The sequence below is a fragment of the Felis catus genome, chromosome D4 (genome assembly GCF_018350175.1).
Source record: "Felis catus isolate Fca126 chromosome D4, F.catus_Fca126_mat1.0, whole genome shotgun sequence".
NCBI classification, from domain to species: Eukaryota; Metazoa; Chordata; class Mammalia; order Carnivora; family Felidae; genus Felis; species Felis catus.
Window position 1 is genome coordinate 227,438 of NC_058380.1, and position 16,722 is coordinate 244,159.

Here is a 16,722-nt window from a genome sequence, read left to right on the forward strand (position 1 = left end):
AAAGTAGTCCTTGGCATCTTGGTTTGCTTTAAGTTGGGTGGTGGTTGGCAAATTATAGAGTTTGAAGACTTAAAAGCAGTTATCTTACCAATATTTAATCAATGCTTTGTCTGTCCAATAGTGATTGCATGTATTCAACTATTTAATTTAGTGCTGAGAAAATTTTCATAATTTTTGTGGAAAAGTTATTTCATCTAAAGAAGCCGTAAAATTGTTTTTCCTACTGGCATTTCAGTATTAGGAGGAAGAAAAGCAAAGCCTTTAGGTGTAATCATTTATTTGTTTTAAAACTTTTTATGTACTTCATCTTTGTGTTTATATTTAAAAAGATTTTTGATAAAGAATTTATTTTTGATGGAGCATTTTACTAACCAGATAAATACAAAGGATATAGGCAAGAAGTAGTAAACTTCTAAGTTATTAAAATACTCAGAGCTTAGAGTGAAATATACTTCTCATATATGTCTTCAGCATTACTGCAGAGATTACTATGAATCTTATGGTAAGTACTATGGAGTACTAGTTTTCAATTAAAATATATTTTAAAATAATTTTTCTGCTCAGAAGTACAATAGAGCCAACAGTTTACAGTTATAGTTCTTAGTTCCTCAGCTTATCCATAAAAATCAAGATCAAAATATTTCATTTTTAATAGGTTAACATTGCACATGCTGTAATGATAACTTGATGGTAAGTGGTTTACTATTGCACATGATAGGTAGTACAGAGATTGTGTGCTTATTTTAGCAGTTTAATATCACCAAAGACATGGTGGGCTCATTACATTCATATGCTCTGCTCTTCCCAGGGTGATAGTTTGGGGTCATAAGATTGACCACGTGTGGTCTCAGGATGGCTTTGATGCTAAGTATCACATGCTTACACAACAGTGCCCTCAAACTGGAAACAGTAATGTTTTGGTATATGTCCCTGGAAGAACGAAGGGAAGTCCATAAACCCTCCACGTATTTCCTCTCATACCTCATTGGCCATAATTGGTCCATGTAGTTCGTTCCTATCTTTAGTCATTGAATGATCCTGGTCAGGTTGATAGTCAAGATTCAACTTCTGGACCTGAAGAATTCTCAAGGCTGCAGTCTCAGAGGTGACTAGTCTGTTTATGCACACGGTTGCTGAAACATGAACACAGTTGGGAATTTGTTAGCAAATGTGTCATGGTGGTGTAGGAAGTCAACTTCTAATGTCATAAAAGCCAGTTATCTGCTGAGCTCAGGGTGCATTTAGAGAATTACTATTGAGATCCTTGCCTTTGAGAGGTGTTGTGTAGTACAGGAGAGAGACTAGTCGTATGTGGAAAAGAAGCCACAGGAATTTGGTAGGGAAGCACCTGCCTCTGTTCAGGGTGGTCAAGGAATGTCAGCAGCTTCTCAGATATTATATGGGGTTACTGATACTTATGATCTCCCCTTTGTGTTCTAGTTACTCACTTTGGGGTCAGCAAACTTCTTCTGTTAAGAACCTGATGGTAAATGTTTTAGGCTTTTCTGCCATGTAGTCTGTTGCAGCTCCTCAGTGCTGTCCGTGTAGCACAAAAGCAGCCTTGGACATATGTAAATGAATGAACATCGCTAAATTTCAGTAAAACATATTACAAAAACTGGTGATCGATTTAGGCTGTGGGCTGTAGTTTCCCAACCCCTGCTCAAATATTTCCCCTATTCTTTCCACCTTCAGGATGTTTTTGGTATTCTTGCCCATTAATTTTTTGAAACTTTATTTTAGAATAGTTTAGACTTACAGAAAAAAGGTTGTATAGAGAGGTTTCATATACCTCACATCCATTTCCTTCTGTTATTAGCATCTTATATTAGTATGGTATATTTGTTAAAACTGATGAACCAATGTCCATACCTTACCATCATCTAAAGTCCATACTTATTCACATTTTCCTGGTTTTTACTAAATGGCCTTTTTCTGTTTCAGTATTTCATTACATGTAGTTTTCATGTCTCTGTAAGTTCTTCTGGGCTATGATAGTTTCTCAGACTTTCCTTGTTTTTGATGACTTTCACAATTTTCATGAGTCCTGGTTATTTTGCAGAATGTCCCTCAAGTGGGATTCATCTGATGTTTCCTCATGATTAGGGTGGGATTACGGGTTTAGAGGAGGAAAGCCCACAGAAGTGAAGTGCCATTTTCATAACATATCAAGGGTACACGTCACTGTTGACATTAGCATTTTGTCTGAGGTAGTGTTTGTCACCTTTCTCTAGAAAGATACTCTTCTTCCCCTCTTTCTATGCTGTACTCTTCAGAAGAAAGTACATGCGGCCCACATTTAAGAAATGGGAGTTTTGCCTCACTTCCTTGAAGGCAAAACTTTGAAGGAATTTCTTGCATTTGGAATTCCTCTGCACAGATTTGTCTTTTCTCCCCCACTTGTTTACTATGTCATCTTATTAGTATAGATTTGTAGATATGTATTTTATAATACATATGTTTTATAACTTTATTAGCTATATATTTTCATATATAATGAAATATATATTTTATTATATTAGCTATAACCCAGTACTGTTTTGTTTTGTTGCCTCATATTGCCACAGCTTTGGCCATTGGGAGCTCTTTGACATATCCCTATGTTTTTGGCGTTTCATTGGGGTGTTTTGTTTTTTGTTTTTAGCAGTATATTCTGGTACTACAAGATTTGCCAGATTTCTCTTGTATTTTCCTGCCTTAGTCCTAGAATCAGCCATTTCTCTAAGGAGCTCTGGCTCCTTTTGTTGGAAAACTGTATTTGAAACCAAGATCAGGGCACCAGAACTTACTGCTCTTGGGCTGCTGGGATGTCATTACTTTTAGGTTCTCTCAGGTGACAGAGCAAGGAAAATATACATGTGTATATTAGCCTGTGTATACATGTTATCTATAAATAGTTCTGTATATGGTCATCTGTATCTATGTAAAATTAAAATGAGTTCATAGTGCTATCTCCAACTCTAATCTGTTATCACAGGGATCTTTCTAGCTTTTTCCCTTGTTGATAATCTTCCGCTCCAGCAGTGAAAAAAGTAACTCCTACCATTTGCCATCCATTTACTTAGTTGTTCAATTCCAGTACACTGATTTCAGAATGGTTATCTGTACCCTTGTGGGAACACATTTATCAATTAATACAGTGCTTAAATGTGGTACCTTTTGCCTTTTGGTCTTATAGACCCTACTCATCCCTGATGTTACTTAGATCACTAACTGTTGCCCTCACCCTCTTCAGTGAAGTTGATTCATGCATTTCTAATACAGTTACCTTTATCACACTCTGCAGTCCATGCTGAGATTCTCTGACCTCCTAAACATTTTTTAAAAAATTAACATGTACCAGGGTTCAAAGTCTGTGGGTTTTGACAAACACATAGTGCTGTTTTCTACCATTACAGTATTAAACAAACATGAGTTTCACTGTCTGTGCTTCACCTGTTTAACCTTACCCCTCCACCCCTAGCAACCACTGATCTGTTTACCTCTCCAGTTTTACCTAAATGGAATCATACACTATATAGCCTTCCAGACTTTCTTCTTTTCACTTAGTAATATGCATTTAAAATCTATCATCCAACAATTGCATTGTTTTAATTTGCATTTTTAAATGACATATGTTGAGCATCTTTTCGTATACTTATTTGCCATTTCTGTATCATTTTTGGTTAGGTGTCTGTTAAGATCTGCCCCTCCCCCCGCCCCGTTTTATAATTAGGAGATTTACTAACTCGTTTAGCAAGAAATCTGATGGAAAGACAGTTTCAGGATTGGTTCATTTAGCACTTAAGCAGCATAATCAAGGACCCAGGTACTTGGTGATTTCAGTGTATTGACTTGTCTGGCTCTCATGGTCTCAAGGTATTTGTCAGGGTTCCAGGCTGGACACACAGCCAAGAGGCAGAGTCAGCCTCTTTCTGCATCTTTGTCTCTCTTTTTTTTTACCATTGCATTTTTATTGAGATATATTCACATAAAATTCACTGTATTCAAGTGTACGATCCAGGTATTTTTAGTATATTCACAAGGTTGTGCAGCCATTACCACTGTCAGAATATTTTCATCTCCCCAGAATGAAATCCTGTACCCATTAGCAGTCATTCTTATCTTCCCCTACCTTCTGGCCCTGGTGACCACTAATCTGCTCTCTGTTCCAGTGGAATGTCTATTCTGGGCATTTCACATAAATGGAATAATACTATATGTTGTTGCCTTTGGTGCCTGGCTTCTCTGATTGAGCATAAAGTTTTCCAAGTTATCCATGTTATAGCATAAATTTATACTTTATTCCTTTTTATAGCTGATTAATATTGCATTGTATGGATATACCACTTTTTGATTATCCATTCGTCACTTGGTAGACATCTGGGTTGTTCCTACATTTGGTTGCTATGAATAATGTTGCTGTGAACATTTGTTTACAGGTTTCTGTATACACATATTTTCAGTTGTCTTGGGTATTAGAGTACAATTGCTAGGTTATATGGTAACTCTGTTTAACATCTTGAGGAAATGCCAAACTATTTTCCATAGTGGGGTACCATTTTATATTCCCAACAGTTGTGTATGAGGGTTCCTATTTAAATCCTCACCAGTACTTGTTAATATTTTTTTATTACATCCATTCTAGTGGGTCTGAAGTGGTATGTCACTATGGTTTTGATATGCATTTCCCTAGTGGCTAAGGATGTTGAACATCTTTTCATGTGTTTATTGACCAATTCTTTATTTTCTTCAGAGAAATGTTTATACAGGTCCTTTGCCCATTTTTAAATTGTGTTACTTGTCATTTTATAGGTGAATTGAAAGAGTTCTTGATTCAAGTCCCTGATCAGATACGAGTTTGTAAATACTTTCGTCCACTCTGTGGCTTGTCTTTTCATTCTTTCAGCAGTGTCTTTCACAGAGCACAAGTTTTTAGTTTTAATGGAGTCCAGCGTGCCAAGTTTTTCTTGCATGGATGGTGCGGTTAGTGCTGTATATACAAACTCATGATGAAACTAAGGGACCTTACTTTTAGGTCTATGATCTATTTTGAGTTCCTTTTTTTTTTTTTTAATTGTAAAATACACATAAAATTCACCGTTTTAGTCATTTTTAAGTGTATAGTTCAGTGGCATTTGTATATTAACATTGTTGGACAACCAGTACCATTGTCCATCTCCAGGACTTTTCATCATTGAAACTGAACTCTGTACCCATTAAAAAATAACTCATCATTTCCCTCTCCCCACCTAGTCCCTGGCAACCACCATTGTACTTTCTTTCTAAATCTCATATAACAGAATCATACAGTATTTGTCCTTGTACGACTCGCTTATTTCACTTAGCGTAATGCTGTCAACATTTAGCTGTGTTGTAGCAGTTGTCAGAATTCCCTTTTCAGGCCTGTATAATAATCCATCACCTTTTGGCTATTGTGAATATTTGGAATTTTGAGTAACGGGTGTACAGATATCTCCTTGAGACCCTGCTTTCATTTCTTTTGGGTATATAGCCAGAAGTGAATTACTGGATATTTGGTAATTGTATTTTTAATTTTTTTTAGGAACTCCCATAGTGTTTTCACATTGGCTATACCATTTTACATTGCCACAAAAGTGCACAAGTTTACATCCTTGCCAACACTTGTTATTTTCAGGTTTTTAATTTTTTTTCTTTTTAATCGTAGCCATCCTATTGAGCACAAGATAATATCTCAGTATTGTTTAGCTTTGCATTTCCCTAATGATAAGTGATATGGAGCATCTTTTCATGTAATTTTTTGTCCTTTGCAGATTTTTAAATCAGTTTGTTTTTTTGGTACTTGAACTTCAGGAGTTTATACGTATGTGCGTGCATGCTTCTGTGTGTATAATAATTCCTTACCAGATAGGTGATTTGCAAATATTTTCTTGCATTCTGTGGGTTGCCTCTTCACTCTGTTGATAATGCCCTTTGACGCGCAAAAGTTTTTCTTTTTGATCAAGTCAGATTATCTATTTTTTCTTTTGTTGCCTGTTTTTTTTTTTTTTGGTGTCATGTTCAGAAAATCATTGTCAGGTCCATTGTCATGAGGCTTTCCTCCTGTGTTATCTTCTAAGAGTTTTATAGTTGGTAGCTTTTATGTTTAGGGCTTTGATTCATTTTGAATTAATTTTTTGTACATGAAGTGAGGTAAAAGGTCCAGCTTCATTATTTTGCATGTGAATATCCAGTGTTCCCAGGACCCTGCATTGAAGGGACTATTCTTTTTCCACTGAATGGTCTTAGCACTCTTGTTGCAAATCATTTGGCCATTATACAAGTGTTTACTTCTGGACTCTATTATTATATCCCATGGGTCTTTGTTTTTATGCCAGTACTGCCCTGGTTTTTTTTTTTAACATTTATTCATTCATATTTTAGAGAGTGAGAGAGTGTGAGTGGGGAAAGGAGCCAAGGGGGAAAGAGAATTTTAAGCATGGAACCTGATGTGGGGCTTGATCCCACGACCCTGGGATCATGACCTAAGCTGAAATCAAGAGTTAGGTGCTTGGGGCGCCTGGGTGGCTCAGTTGGTTGAGCATCTGACTTCAACTCAGGTCATGATCTTGTGGTTCATGGGTTCACCCCTGCATGCTGACAGTTTAGAGCCTGGAGCCTGCTTCTGATTCTCTTTCTCCCTCTCTGCCCCTTCCCTGCCTGTGCTTGTTCGCTATCTCTCTCTCTCTCTCTCTCTCTCTCTCTCTCTCTCTCTCTCTCTCTCTCTCTCGTAAATAAACAAAATTTAAAAAAAGAAAACAGAATTGGGTGCTCAACTGAGCCATTTGGGTGCCTGAGTGCCATACTGTTTTGATTAGCTTTGTAGTGTGCTTTGAAAGCAGGAAATGTGAATACTGCAGTTTTTGGGGTTTTTTTTTAATGTTTATTTGAGAGAGAGAGAGAGTGAGTGAGCAGGGGAGCAGCAGAGAGAGAGGGTGGGGAGAGAATCCCAAGCAGGCTCTGTGCTGCCAGTGCAGAGCCTGACATGGGGCTCAATCCTACGAACTGAGAGATCATGATCTGACCTGAAATAGACGCTTAACCAGCTGAGCCACCCAGGTGCCCCAGTTTTGTTTTTGTTTTGTTTTGTTTTTGTTTTTTAAACTGTTTTGACTTGTCAGGGTCACTTGAGATTCCATATGAATTTTTTTTCAAGTTTTTATTTATATTCTAGCTTAAAAACAAAGTACAAAATTGGTTTCAGGAGTAGAATCCAGTATTCATCACTTACATACAGTACCCAGGGGTCATCATAACAATGCCCTCCTAATACCCATTACTTATCTAGCCCATCCCCCACCCACCTTCCTCCATATAAATTTTAGAATGGATTTTTTATTTTTGCAAAAAAGGTCATGGTACTTAAGTAGGAATGACACTTAATCCATAGATCATTTAGGGCAGTTTCGACATCTAGACAATGTTGAATTTCCTGATTCTTGAACATAGAAGGTCTTTCCATTTATTTTTGCCTTCTTAATTCTTATCTGCAGTGTTTTGTAGTTTTCAGTGTTAAAGTTTTTTGGCTACTTGGTTCATTTTTCCTGAGAACTTATTCTTTTTGATGCTGTTGTAAAAAGAATTGGGTTTGTTTTTTGAGAAAGAGAGCAGGCAAGCATATGCAAGCAGGGGAGGGGCAGAGGAAGAGGAAGAATCTCAAGAAGGCTCCATGCCAAGTGCAGAGCCCAACGTGGGGCTCAGTTTCACCACCGTGAGATCATGATCACAATTGTGAGATCATGACCTGAGCTGAAATAGAGTCAGATGCTTAACCCACTGAGCCACCCAGGCATTCCAAAAGAGTAGTTTTGTAATTTTCATTGTTAGTGTATACAGATGCAACTGATTTTTGCACGTTGAATTTTTTGTCCTGCAATTTTGCTGAATTCACTTATTAGCTCTAAAGTGTTTTTGTGGAACCTTTAGGGTTTTCTATATGTAAGATGATGGCATCTGCAAACAAATGATTTTACTTTTTCTTTTCCAGTTTGGATTTTTTTTTTCCTTATGTAATTACTCTGGCTAGAACTCCCAATACTATGTTAAATAAAAGTGTTAAAAGCAGGCATCTTTTTCTTGTTCCTGATCTTAAAGGAAAAGTTTTTTCAGCCTTTCACTATTGACTGTGATGTTAGGTGTAGATTTTTCATATGTGCTATTTATTATATTGAGGTAATTTCCTTCTATCCTTTTTAAGATTTTTTTTAATCATGAAAAGCTATTAATTTTGTCAAGTGCTTTTTCTGCTTCAGTGGAGATGATCGTGTATCCCCCAACCTCCTCCTTTTCAAAGTGGTGTGTCCTGCTGATTGATTTTCATTGTGAACTGTTCTTATATTCCAGGAATAAATCTTACTTGGCCGTGGTGTTAGATCCCCTTTAACAAGCTGCTGAATTTAGTTCGCTACTACACTAAAACCTTGGTTTGTAAGCATAATTCGTTCCAGAAACATGCTTATAATTCAAAGCACATGTATATCAAAGCGAATTTCCCCATTAGAAATAATGGGAATGCAGATAATTCGTTCCACAACCCAAAAATATTCATATAAAAATGGTTGCAATGCTGTAATATAATACAGAATAATAAAGTACAAAATATAAAGAAAAATAAATTCATCTGCACTTACCTTTGAAGACCTTAGTAGCTGGTGTGAGGGAGACAAGAGAGGAGGGTTATTGTGTAGAACGACTTTCATTATCACTAACGGAATCACTGCTATCCACTGGCTCATTGGAATCTTTTTCCGCATGAGGGCCATTTTATACACTCGCACAGATGTTGATGACAGTACAGTATTAATAAACTCTTGTCATGTATTTATTGTAACTGACAATAAGGCAGCAGAGGAAAGGGACTATATCTGCAGGCAGCCTGACCTAGAATGAAGCAAAGCATTTCTAAGCTCACTCTCGTAATGGAAAAGCAAAGAACTATCGATAGGTGCTTTGAAGTGGCAAAAAAATACACCAGTGCCAGTTTGGGCACCTTCCAACGTTCTGAAAAATCACTGATCTCTGCCAAACACCACGGCCTGAGATGGAGCATGAGCATCTGAGCATGGGAGACACTCCCCCACAATCCTGCAGAGAGAGAGAGAGAGAGAGAGAGAGAGAGAGAGACACACACACACACACACACACACACACACACACACACACAGAGGAGAACTATTGGCTCAGTTGTGATCATGTGATGTTCGGTGTCATATACTTCTATTGCAAGACATCACTCTTTTATCAAGTTAAAATTTATTAGAAGTGTTAGCTTGTCTTGTGGAACACTTGCAGAGCAAGTTACTCACAATCCAAGGTTTTACTGTATTTTGTTAAGGATTTTTGCATCAAAAGCATAAGGAAAATTAATCTGCAGTTGCTTTTTCTTGTAGTGTCTTTTTCTTTGGTACAGGTAAATGCTTCATTCATAGACTGTGTTAGGAAGTGTTCCCTCCTCTTCATTTTTGAGAAGACTTCCAGAGTGAATGATGTTAATTCTTCTTTAAATGTTTGGTAGAAATTACCAATGAAGCCATGAGGTCCAGGGCTTTTCTTTGGCAGAAGGTTTTTGATCACTTATTGAATACTAGTTCTGGATATGTTCAGATGTTCTATTTCTTCATGACTTAGTCTTGGTAGATTGTGTATTTCTAGGAATTTGTCCATTTCATCTAGTTTATCCAGTTCATTGGCTTATAGTTGCCCGTAGTACTCTGTCACTAATATAACCTCTTTTTCACTAAAGATTTGTTAATTTTCTTTTTAAGTTTTTTTTTTAATCTTTATTTATTTTTGAGAGAGAGAGAGAAACAGAGCACGAGTAGGGGAAGAACAGAGAGTGACAGAGACACAGAATCTGAAGCAGGCTCCAGGCTCCTAGCTATCAGCGTAGAGCCCAACACGGGCTGGAACTCAGAAACTGTGAGTTCATGACCTGAGCCAAAGTTGGAAGCTTAACCAACTGAGCTGCCCAGATGCCCCAAGATTTGTTAATTTTTTGATAGTTTAATAAATTGACTTTTATTGATTTTTGACATTTTTTGCTCTTCTACTCAGTATTGCATTTATTTCCACTCTAACCCTTTCTTTTTTCTTTTTTCTTGCTTTTCTAGTTCCTTACAGTGAAAAGTTAAGTTACTGATTTCAGATATATATATGTATTTTTTTAAATAATCGGGCATTTATGGCCATAAACTTCCCTCTAAGCATTGCTTCATCTGCATTCAACAAACTTTGATATATTTTCATTTTTGTTCATGTGAAAGTTTTGTGACTTATGATTTCTTATTTGACCTATGGTTTATTTAGGTGTATGTTAATATCCACATATTTGTCAGTTTTCTAAATTTCTTTATGTTACTAATTTCTAGAGTCATTACATTGTGGTCAAGATAACATAGTTTGTTTGATTTCAGTCTTTTGAGTTTATTTAGACTTGTTTTATGGTATTTCTCTGTACACATGAGAAGAATGTACTGCTCTAGTTGGGTAGAGTTCTCAATAAATGTTAGGTCTAGTCAGTGTGGTGTTGCTAAAATTTTTACTTCATTGTTGATCTTCTAATTCTTCTATCCTTGTTAGAAGTAGGTATGGAAATCTCCAGTTATTACTGTTGAATTGTCTGTGCCTTTTAGTTTTTAAGGGTATGGGTGCCAGCAGGTAAGGGAGAATGAATGATTTAATGTTATATGATATAAATATCTTTGGTATTTTCTATAAAGAAGTCCTATACATCAATATGAAAAATTACATTCTCTAATGAAAAGTATGCAAAATGAACAATTTGTAGACAAAGAAATACAACTTTCTAAGAACCATAGGGAAGAAGTAGTATTTCACTTGTAATAAGGGAAATACAAAATAAAATGATATAACCATTAAAATATCTAATTAGCAAATATTAAAAAATTTTTTTAATGTTTTTATTTATTTTTGAGACAGAGAGAGACAGAGCATGAGCAGGGGAGGGGCAGAGAGAAAGGGAGACACAGAATCTGAAGCACGCTCCAGGCTTTGAGCTATCAGCACAGAGCCCAACGCGGGACTTGAACTCATGGAGTGTGAGATCATGACCTGAGCTGAAGTCAGACGTTCAACCAACTGAGCCACCTAGGCGCCCCTCTAATTAGCAAATATTTAAAAATTACTTGTAGTCTTAGGATATGGGGAGACAGGTATTCTCAAACACTGGTAATGATACAAGTCACTCTTTAAAAAGTTTTTTTGACAACCTCTTTGAAGCTTTTTAGTTTCCTTATATTTTGTTATGAATACTACCCCTGTATTCATCATCCTAACCTTAACAGTTAAAAACACACAAGGCCAAGCTTATTTCACCTGCATTTTCTGTAAACTGGTCCTTACATATCAGCTAAATTGAATCCAAGCTTTCTGTTTGTTTTATTTCATTTTGGGAAGAATACTTTATATGTGGTTTTTTTCTTGTGTAACACATCACACAGCAAATAACTCTCTTTGTGATGTTGTAATGATGAGGTTTTAGGTATTGTCAGCTTAATCATTCTCTTATAAAATGCCTTATCAGCTTTTAACCTAATTGTTTTAACAGGCATTAATGCTTGTTATCTAGTTGACTATTTCAGTGAGGCTTAGAAAGTGGCAGGATTTTAAATTAATCATTCCTTTGTCCGTTATCAAAATTCTTAAAAAATAAGAGCTTTTCCTGGTCAAATATTTGGTTATTCTAAGATACACAAAAAGCAGAAGGAATGCTTCCCTTTTTTCCCCCCTCCTCATTTACCAGTTTTCAGAATGATGGCTTGGTTTTCTGGCATCCTCCAAAAATGGACTTGTAAATTTGAACATATATGATCTGTTTCAGTCAATGATAGATATTACTCTTTTTACTCAGTCTTTGCCCAGTGGGAGTTCCTTCAGGTTGGTGCCTGAATCCTTTTGATGTGACTGTAGTCTTTAGTAACATCTTTGCTTTTGGCAAGATATGTTCCAGAATCAGTGATATTTTTTGCCACAAACCTGGTGTCAGCTGTTTGTCTAACAAGTCCTGTTTTCTTTTAGTGGGAACTGATAGTTGAAGACCACAATCCCGGGCCTAGGGAGTGTTCATTCCTATTGGGTTGCTCATTTTTTCTGTCTTCAGTGGCCAGAACTAGAAAATCCTAACTTTTTCATTAAGGTAATGTGTATCATAATGTATGTTGTTTTCTTAAAACCAAATTTCAAATTTCAGGTTTTTACTTCTCTGGTTTGATACTTGTATCTTTCTTTTATGGTGATAATCTTGGTTCCTATTGACCGTAGCATTGTGACTTATTCACTGTATTCCACTGTTTACATTTGAAAGTTTCAGAAGGTAAAAACAATTCATCACTACCAGCATGATTACTTTTTACTCTTAGAATATAACTTCTAAAGGTGCTCATTCAAACTCTGTGTTTTAAAGTAACCAACCCACAACTTGATATATAGGTAGGATGACGTATTTAATTCGGATTTAATTTTGTTTTACAATTAGCTAAAGCATTACCTGGTTCCAAAGTTAAACATGAAACAATGTATGAAATCTAACTTCATCCTGTGGCTTTCACTCCCTTTTCTCCTTCCTGTATGTAACTGCGTGAATGCTTATTTTTCTTAACATCTTGTGTTTTGTTTAATATAAGCAAATAAATGTGTGTGATAGGTATTCATATTCTTTGTTCCTCTCTGGCAAAAAAAAAAAAAAAAAAGTGCCTATAAATTACATACTATTCTGTACTTGCTTTTGTTTTATTTTGTTTTACTTAGCATATCCTAGGCATTGCTCCAAAGTAGTATGTAGAGATGTTTTTGCCACAGTACGATACTCTAGTGTGTGGATTTAAAGTAGTCTGTTTTGCCAGTACTAAATGAACAGAGTCTCCCACTGCCCCCCACCCCCTTGCTTTTTGGTTACGATAGTGCTTCCATAGCCTAGTGCATGTGACACTTCATATTTTTGCCATATTGTCTTTGTGGAGTTGTTTCTTCAGAGGATAAATATGTAAGTAATTTGGCTAGATATTGTGACATTGTACTATTTCTCATCCCCATTAGCAGTGTAAAATCATATTCTCAAATTTCTGAAATTCTGTGATTCTGATAAGAATTACATCTAAGTATAGCTTGATTTTTGCATTTTTCTTACTATGAATGAAGTTGTTGAAGGGCTGTTTGATATTATTTCTATGAGCTGTTCATATCTCTTGCCTGTTTTTTGTTGGGTTGTTCGTCTTGATTTTTTTTTTTTTTAACGTTTATTTATTATTGAGAGAGAGAGACAGAGAATGAGCATGGGAGGGGCAGAGAGAGGGGGAGACACAGAATCTGAAGCAGACTCCAGGCTCTGAGCTGTCAGCACAGAGCCCAGTGCGGGGCTCGAACTCACAAACCGCGAGATCATGACCTGAGCCGAAGTTGGACACTTTACTGACTGAGCCACCCAAGTGCCCCATCTTGATTTTTTTTTAAGAAACATTTTATATGTTGAAGACATCAATTGATGAGCTGCAATAGTAAATTGAAATCTTTTCACCCACAGCTTTTTAATTACACTTGGTTCTTACTGATTATAAATTAAAATGTATGTAACTTTGGCCCTCCAGTTCCACTCATAGGAATTTATCCCGGAATGCTACATTGTTGTATATATAAAAGGATATTGTCTCAACAGTTTCATCCCTAGGTATATAGCGAAGGAAATTAGAAACATATGTTCATACAAAAAATTGTACCTCAACATTTTTAGCAGCATTATTCATAATAGCCAAACTTAGAAACGACCTAAGTGTCTGTTAACTGATGAATAAACAGGTAGCAATATGTCCATATAATGCAATATTATTCAGCCATAAAATTGAATGATGAACATGGATGATTCCTGAAAACATGCTAAATAGAGGAAGCAAGGCACAATAGGCTACATGTTCTATGATTCCATTTATGAATTCCATTTATTTTTTATTCCAGAACAGGCAAATCTGTAGAGACAAAAAGTATTAGTCCTTGCCAGGAAATGGGGTAAGGAGAGAATGGGGAATGACTGCTAATAGATATGGGGTTTCTTTTTGGGGTAATGAAAAATCACCTAATTATCGAATTTCAGAATAAGATAGTGGTGATAATTTTACAACCTTGTGAATATAACAAAAAAATGCTGAATTGTACAGTTGAAAACAGTGATTTTAATGGGACGTGAACTATAGCCCAATAAAAAGTTGAAAATGCTTATTATCGGTCTAATGAGAGCATTAAACAAATTCAAATTGAAGGACATTCTACAAAATAACTTGTAAAGAGGATAGCAGTAGTCCTCAACAGTTTCAAGAATACGAAAGTAAAAAATAAAAGCCTTACTCACTATCTCAGATTGGAAGAGCACAAGGAAACATGAGAACGAATTGCAGTGTGAAATCCAGGATTAGATCCTAAATCAGGAAAAATAAAACGTTAGTGGGAAAAAGGGTGACATTCAAATAACGTATGTAAATTAGCTACAGTAGTATAGCAATGTTAACTTCTAGGTTTGGATAATTGTACCATAGTTATAGAAGACATTAACATTTGGAAAAGTTGGGTGAAAGGTATACCAGAACCTTGTACTGGTTTTGCAGCCTTTTGATAGCTTTTAAATTATTTAAAAATAAAAATAATTAATTGCAACAATATTAAAAAAGTGGAAACTCTCAGGGCACCTGGGTGCAGAGCCTCCTTACGATAACTCTCTCCCTCTCTCCCTCCCTGCCTTAAAAAAAAAAAAAAAAGTGGAAACTCCATAGATAAGCATCAGTAGTGGAATGGTTAAAATGATGGGTACATTCAGGCAGTAGAATACTGTGTAGCTGTTATAAAGAATGAGGATTTGGATGCAGTGACATGGAGAGAAATAAAGGTAAAAAAGGTAACCTGTATATTCTGTTACCAGTTATGTAAAAGTATGTTTTTACTCATGAATATACATGTAAATATATGACAGATTTCTAACATTGTGAATACCTATGGAGAATAGAACATGTATATTCCCTTATTGTAAGGTTTTACAACATTCATATGTCAGTGTAACTAACAGTTGTAATTTCTTATAAAAAAAGTATGTATGTTCCATTAAAAAAAGATGCCAAAAACCACATTAGGTGGAAGAGAAATGCTAAGTCCAAGTATGTAGTTCTTTCAGTACTGGCTTTCATGAGTTTGATATTTTGTTTCTTTGTATTTAAGCGCATTGCTAACTTTTAGGGATATGTATGTAGTAATTTATTCGTTGGTTTCTGTGTCCCATTTTGAATGAAATCCCAGGGAATACTTGTTTTGCAGTGTTTTGTTTTGATGACTAGTTACAAACTTCTCTGTAGCCAGAGTGACTTTAAACCTCTAGTTACCTCTCTTTAGGAGAGAATTACAGTAGGCTTAATTAACAGGACTGAGTCTCAAGCAATACAATGTTAACTCCTCAAGTTAAAAAATATATATATTCATTGCTTACTGGTTCCTGTGACCAGTCTTTTAAACAGAATGCTGGGGACCATGCCTTTTATTCACTTATAGGCTAACTTCCGTATGCTAGACAAATCATCACTACCGTAAAAAAGGAACCCACTGAGGTTTGCATCCTGGAGTAAGGGCTTACTGGCTCAATTTTAGAGGGATTTCCATTTATTGATTTTCACAGTTATGGGTGGACTGAGGGATGAGATTGGATAGCTACAAAAGGGATCCCAAGAAAGTCTTAAGAGTTTAAAACTTAATCATGAGGTCAAGGGGGGTGCTGAATCAGTTAATGATCACTACATAAGAAACTAACCCCAAATTTAGTGGCTTTAAAACCACAACCATTAATGACAATTCTTTGGATTAGGTCATCTTGGGCTTCTTCACTGGATTTGCTTGGAGTGACTCCCGCTTCGTAGTCACCTGAAGGCTTGATGGGTTTAAGTGAACTAAGATTGTGTTTCTCCTATGTCGTCCAGGTGGTGATGCTGTTCACCAGTTGGTCTAGGTGGCTCAGTAGAGAGGACTTCAGACACTTTCATCCTCCTGTGCCTAGAAGTCCTCCTGTGCCATGTGGTCTTAGAGGCCTCGGTTCAGAAGTCCATGTTGTCACTTCACCTGACATCTGTTGGTTAGAGCAAGTCGTTAAGCCAGCCCAGACCCAGGGAAGTGAAGAAATAGACTACCTTTTGATGGCAGAGGCAGCACAGTCACATTGCAAAAAATGATGTGTACAGGGATGAGAGGAATTTGCAGCTCACTTTTTGCTGAGGTATATACCAATTTCCACAGGTATAATAGGATGACATAAGTGTGGTACCAAGAGATTTGGAAAAGGCAGGGAAGAGAAGTCAAGATAAGGTTAAGAGGCCATTGCAGTCATTTGCGGGAAAGATGGTAATACCAGTGTATAAAGACATCACCATATGCTCGTCATCTAAACATGTCCGTGTTCCATACTGATGTATAAAGGGGCAGTGGAGAGAGTAGACGTTGAACTGATCCAGGGAGACTGCACTAGATCAGGCTCAACTGGATACAGGCAGTTAAGTTTTGTTAAAATCTTTCTGGGGTGCCTGGGTGGCGCAGTCGGTTAAGCGTCCGACTTCAGCCAGGTCACGATCTCGCGGTCCGTGGGTTCGAGCCCCGCATCGGGCTCTGGGCTGATGGCTCAGAGCCTGGAGCCTGCTTCCGATTCTGTGTCTCCCTCTCTCTCTGCCCCTTCCCCGTTCATGCTCT

The 16,722-nt window shown here is 36.7% G+C and overlaps 1 protein-coding gene and 1 long non-coding RNA gene across 3 annotated transcripts in view; one reads left to right on the forward strand and one right to left on the reverse strand.

Moving 5' to 3' along the window:
- MFSD14B (major facilitator superfamily domain containing 14B) overlaps positions 1-16,722 on the forward strand; it is a 74,402-nt gene that overhangs the window by 7,868 nt on the left and 49,812 nt on the right. The window lies entirely within an intron of this gene.
- On the reverse strand, positions 731-16,505 carry LOC111557578. Its single transcript, XR_006588783.1, has 3 exons — positions 15,797-16,505; positions 14,357-14,423; positions 731-1,133 (listed from the first exon to the last, which is right to left on the reverse strand). It is a non-coding gene; the product is annotated as an uncharacterized LOC111557578 (long non-coding RNA).